This window comes from Empidonax traillii, unplaced genomic scaffold, assembly GCF_003031625.1.
Source record: "Empidonax traillii isolate 1590-97213 ecotype Southwest subspecies unplaced genomic scaffold, ASM303162v1 scaffold1535:size94756, whole genome shotgun sequence".
NCBI lineage: Eukaryota > Metazoa > Chordata > Aves > Passeriformes > Tyrannidae > Empidonax > Empidonax traillii.
This window is the reverse complement of record NW_020956728.1, coordinates 81,164-86,956: the sequence shown is the minus strand read 5'-3', so window position 1 is coordinate 86,956 and position 5,793 is coordinate 81,164. Positions and strand designations below refer to the sequence as shown.

At 56.5% G+C, this 5,793-nt stretch overlaps 1 protein-coding gene across 1 annotated transcript in view; it reads left to right on the top strand.

The window, feature by feature from the left end:
• Window positions 1-1,279: 1,279 nt before the first annotated feature.
• Window positions 1,280-5,793, top strand: part of KANSL1 (KAT8 regulatory NSL complex subunit 1) — an 82,330-nt gene continuing 77,816 nt past the window's right edge. The window contains exon 1 of the mRNA XM_027907747.1: window positions 1,280-1,365. The gene's annotated coding sequence lies outside the window, so the exon portion shown is untranslated. The remainder of the gene's footprint in view (window positions 1,366-5,793) is intronic.

The following is a 5,793-nucleotide window of genomic DNA, read 5'->3' as shown; positions in this document are numbered from 1 at the left end:
CCACCCGCGGGACACGGGCCCGGTGCCACCCGCGGGACAGGAGCCCACGCCCCCCTCGCCCCGTGCCGGGCGCCCCAGTGTCACCCCCCTGGTCCCCCCGCAGGTCCCTCCAGCGCCGCGGGACCCTCGCCCCGCACGGGGCACGAGTGGCCTGCGGCCCGCGGGGCACCCCGCGCGTCCCCCCAGCCCCGACCCGCTGACACCTGCGGGGCACCCCCACCCCGCACCATCCCCCCGCAACTCCCCCCGCAAGACCCGCACCCCTCCGCCCCCCGCCCCGCCGCTCCCGCGGCCCGGCCGGACCCTCGGCTACCCCGGGGGGGGGCTGCGCAGCGCCCTGGTCCCCCCGGAGCGCCCTGTGCGGGTGCGCTCTGACCGGGGTGGGGGGGTCCCCGGTGGGGGGGGTGTCACTGAGCGTGGGGGGGCCCTGGGGGGGGGTCGCGGGGCAGGGGCCGAGCGGCGGCACCGCATCAATCACCGCCCGCCCCGCCCCCCGGGCCGTGATTGACGGGGCGGCGGCCAATGGGGCGCGCCCATGCCCCGCGCGCAGCCAATGGGCGCGCGGGGGGGGCGGAAGGTGCCCGCTCGCAGGCGGCGGAGCGGCGCAGGTACGGGCGGGCGCGGCGCGGGCGGGGGGCGCCGGCCACGGCCCGGGGGTCGCCGCCCCCCTCCCCTCACGGCCGTACCCACAGCCCGGCACAGCCGCCCCCGGACCCGCGGCCCCGCCGTCCCTCAACTTGGCTGCGGGGGGGGGGAAAGGGGGGGCCGGGCCGCGGAGAGGCTGGGGGAAAGGCGGGCAGGGAGGGAGGGAGGGAGGGAGGAGGTGTGTGGGGGGGGGGCGGGTCCCCCTTCCCCACGCAAGGGAGTTGCGGGTCGGGGGTCGCGGGGGGGCGCAGGGGGAGCTCCGCCTCGCCGCGCTGCCCCCCCCGGGGGGCCGGGCCCGGCCGGCTCCGTGCGGAGCGGGGACCCCCCCCCCCAACCCCTTCACCCGCCCCGCGCCTCCATTTTAGCCCCGGGAAGCGAGGCCGGGCCCGGGGGGCTTCCAGCAGGAGCAGAGGGGTTGGGGGGCTCCCCCCTGGCGCTCCGCGCCCCCGGGCCGGCCTGCGAGCGCTGGCGGGCCCGGCCCCGCCGGCCGGCCCGGGGCGGGATGGAGGTAACGGGGCAGAGGGGCTGCGGGGCCCCCTCCCCTCACAGCCCTTTTCTCTCCCGCAGGGCCCGGCTTTTCCCACCTCCCGGAGTAAATAAATAAGAAACTTGCCCCCCCCCTCCATCGCTGGAAAGGATCCCGGAGGTCTCCCCCCCATCCCCGTGCTGAGCACCTGGAGCGCAGGTGTGAGGATGGGCCTGGCCGAGATGCCCACCAAGGTAGGTCCCTCCCGGCCCGGCTCTCTCCGGACCCCCCCGGGGCTGAGGGGGCGTGGGCAGGCCGAGGTTTGGCTTCTGACCGTGCAGGACGAGCCTGGAACCCCGCACGGAGTTTCTTGGCGGATGCAGAACTTTAAAATGGAGGTTTTCGGGTTTTTTTTTGGCTGAGGATGTGGGTTCATCCCATGGGGAATTCTTTCTCCAAAACCATTCCAGTGCCCACACGTAGTGGAGAGATGTGTAGGCTCCTCTTGGGAGCTTGTGTGTGTTTACAGGTGTTACCTGTCCTTGTGTGCAGGAGCATCGAGACATCCAGGTGTGACCTGCCCAGAAAAAGAAAGATCTCCTACTTTTTTTTCCCCTCCCTTTCTTGTGGGCATCCTTAAACCCCAGGTTTACGTTAATCAGTTCCTTTTAATTTACTGATGTTCTCTGGCTTATGTAGGTATTTATGATGTCAAAAGAGTATTTTTTTTGTGTGCACCTGTCAGAGGGGTCTTGGCTTTGTCCCGTGAAAACCAAAGGTCTAAATGTGGCTTTTCCTCCTCACATTTCCCTGTTTTCCTCGTGTATGAGGCAGGTCTGGGGCTTCTGAGTCTGGAGTGGAGTGTGGTGAGGGCTTGCTGATGCTCCTCTTGAAAAGTCACCTCTTGCCTTGCTGATGTTGTTGCAGGTTAAATTGTGTGTCCTAAACACTCAATCTGGTTCCGTGCAGCCAAATAAAACCTGGAGGGAAGCGCTGAAGGGAAGGATATTTCCCTCCTTTCATAAATCTGTAAGCCAAAGCGGCCTGACTTTAGGTCAATTATGGAGGCTGAATTTAGACAAATTCTCTTGTAATGGGAAAACCCAAAATATTTTCTCAATCCCTTCGCACTGACCTTAAGACAAATCTGCTGTGGTATCTGATCTCCAGTTGGCCAACCCAGCAGCAAAGGCTCTTAGTCTTTGTACGCAGAATAACCCAGTGAGTTGTTCTGTGGGCTTTGAAAAAGGAATTAAACCCCTCTGTTGTGGGTTTTGGAGGTTATCAGTGAATATCTTGGCAATCTGTGTTCCTGCAGCTCCTGCCAGCGCTGGTGGGAATCGGGAGATGACTGAGAGGGTCGTGTCGGGCTGTTGTGTCCACTCCTCATCTGCACTTTGAGGCTTTTGCTTCTTGTGCTGAGGGTCTGGTTGGACCCTGATTTTTGGAGTGTGTGAGTGTGTCATCTGCTCCTGTGCCAGTTGCTTTGCAGGTGTGATTAGGACCTGTCTGAGGGCTGCCCTGGCCTCGGGTTGTGCTCAAGCTCTACCACCCAGCGTTGCTGTCAGAATTTACGCTGTTTTATTATTGTGGAGGAGACCAGACTTGCAGGTTGTGTTGTCTCTGGAACAGGAGGTCTCAGAGCACAGCCCTGATCCTCAAGGGTCTGATTCTTCAGCATAACCAAAGGAATAAATTATCTACTACCCCGCTTATCAGCTGTGGTTCAGTCTGGTGAAACCACTGCTTCAGTTTGGGATTAAACTGAATCAGGAGCAGCTACCAACAGAGGGGTAATTCCCCCCGCCTCCCCAAGTCTAGAAATCCAAACAAGCTATAGAATTGTTCCAAGTGCCCTATAGCAGAGTTAGAAATTAATTCTGTTAGTGGATGTGAGGAAAGCCGTGTGAGAAAGATGACATGAACCAACAAGCAGACTTAGAACTGGCGGTGGTGGTGGCAGAGGGAGAGTCGTCACCTCCCGGGCTCAGCAGTGACTGGAGGCTGGATTTGGGAGTTTTGGGTTTGCTGCTGACTCCCTCAGGGAGCTTGAGGTGCAAGATTTGGTGCGGGTTGAACCCCTGGAGATGTTCTGTGAGCTTTAGCCGTGGCTTGTGGATAAAGGAAAGTGGATCAGGACTTTCCATCTGGGAGAGGGAGGGAGGGAGGGAGGGTTGAGTTGGGCAGCAGGAATAAACCCAGTCTCCCTCTCAGCCCTGTGCTGGTAGAACACCAATGCTTTTTAACCAGTTGCTGGGTTTTTACCTAATTCTTCTAACTTTTATTTGCATGAAAGCTCCTCAGTCTATTTGTCTGTCACATGGTGGACCCAAATGTTACCCCAGCAGTGGGAACACGGTGTGAAATGTCTCTGCTGTAACTACACAAACCCATCAGGATTATTTCACCGCTGAGGTTTGGAAGGGTTGTCCCCTAAAACTCCATTAGCCTCTGCCTCGTGGTTTTAGAAGACATGGGGTTTAAATGGTTAGTGCAAGTTAGATCACATTTCCCTCTCCTTTTCTTTCCTCTCCCATGATCCAGCTACCTGAAATGGGAGGGATGCAGCTTTTAAAGGTGAGCTGGCACCTTTCTTACTCTGCTCTTCATTTATATTTCATTTCACTGCTTGCATCATTACATCTCTGGGGTCACAGAGTGTGTTCTGCACAAACCACCCAGAAGGTATTGCCTCAGTTACTGCCATCACAGCGTTTCCTAAGCAAATATCCACCCAACCTGGCATCTGAGGCTTATCCTTGCCCTTCTTGTGCAGTTTCCTACCCGTGTTTTGGGTGGATGGGAGCCAACATGGTAACATTTGTGGCAGGTCAGGGGCACCTGCGTGAGACAATGTAAGTTGATGAAACCCAGCTGGAGTAACAGCTTGAAAATTCAGGGTGTTTTCTTGTGGGTACTCGGCCAGATGTTGTTCTTCAGGAAGTGCTTCTCTGTGTTCCCCAAACTGCGCCAAATAAATAGGAGTTCCCAGGAGGGCTCTGGGAAGGCTCTTTCACCTTGGTCTGATGCAACAGCGGGGAGGATTCCAGTGCTTTTTGGCACGAGGAGACCGACGCCTTTGGCAGGGGCTCAGACACAGCAGGGAGTTTGTTGCCTTCACTAAACAGTCTGGTTGCCCAGAGAAGCTGTGGCTGCCCCTGGAAGTGTCCAAGGCCAGGTTGGAGCAACCTGGGCTGGTGGGAGGTGTCCCTGCCCATGGCAGGGGGTGGGGCTGGATGGGCTTTGAGTCCCCTCCAACCCAAACCATTCTGGGATTCTGTGTTGTTCTTGGAATTCTGTATTAGATGGCTCTTCCAGAGGGGTTTCAACGAGCAGTTTAACTCAGATCAGTCACTCAGCTTTTTTTTTTTTTGCCGTATGGTAGTCCATTCATTTCCTGTTCTTATCAAGGAGACTAAAATTCCGTTGATCCAGAATTTCCCAAGGAAGATCCATGTTTGTAGCTCACCCAAGGATACATCAGTTGAACGGGTACCTGCTTGATCAGGGAGGGGTTGCTGAGCTCTGCCAGCCTCTGTTTGCCTTCATGTGCCTCCACTTTCTGTTTTTTAAGGACTTTGCTCTTTTTCTTTTGCCCTTGTCAGGATGAGGTGGGAAATCAGGATGAATAGGTGGGAAAGATGAGGCAGCAGTCAGGTTTGAGGAGCTGGGCACACGACTCTCACCAGATGTTGTACTCTGTGGTTTGTGGATAGAGGGTGATTCACAGGATGATGCAGTAAAAATGTGGATTCACTGGGGAGAGCTGTTCTTGTGCATGTGGAGCGTCTCAAGAGCAGGAACAACCTGTGTGAGGGACCTGTGGGTGAGGGTGCCTGGTACAGGAGCTGCCAGCTGACCTGGAGATGTTGTGGCACAGTTTCCAGTGGGAAGTGGAGCCTGGAAGGGCTGTGGGAAGGTACCTGTCAGACCCCTGTCAGAGCTGTATTATTTTGGGCTGCACAGCAGTTTTTGCTACATCATCTCCAGACCAGGCTGGGCAATGGAATCTGCAACTGTGTCTGTGCTGCAGGAGGATCCAGACCTGGACTGGACTGTCAGGCTGGAGATCTGGGCTCTTGGTCAGGTGCCTCAGCAGAGAACTCTGCACTGCAGGATCAACAAAAGATCAGAAACTTTATTGCCCAGGAAGTTCTTTTTAACTTCCTCTGCCACAAATTGTCCCCTCCAAACGAAACCACAGTGTTTGCTACTTCTGCTTTTCAGCTGAGCTGAGTTCAAGGTACATTAAAACCAAAAAGTAATCAGAAGTTTGCATGCCACCGTAGGGTCCTGGGTTCCTGAAGAGCTCTCCAAGTGTGGTGAGCGGATCAGGAGGGACTGTGGAGCTGCTTCTGAGCTCATCATGCGACTGTCTGTCAGAAATGGCATTTTTGTTACCCTTAAGAACAGATTATGTTCTCCATGTGACCCTGCTGTGTGCTGGATGTGGGGTTGCTGATAACACACTGCCCTGCTGCCCTCCTTGGCACTGTTTCATCACTGACTTAAAGCCCAGTTCAAGGTCCCTACACTCTTTTTTTTTTTTTTTTTTAATTATTTTTTTTAAGGTTCTGCATGAAAGTGTTGAGAATGGGGTAACTGGTGTGTTGGGATGGGGAATGGCCACCAGGGAGGGGACAGTTGGGACTGACTCCAAAAATCCCAGCTGTAATGACGGT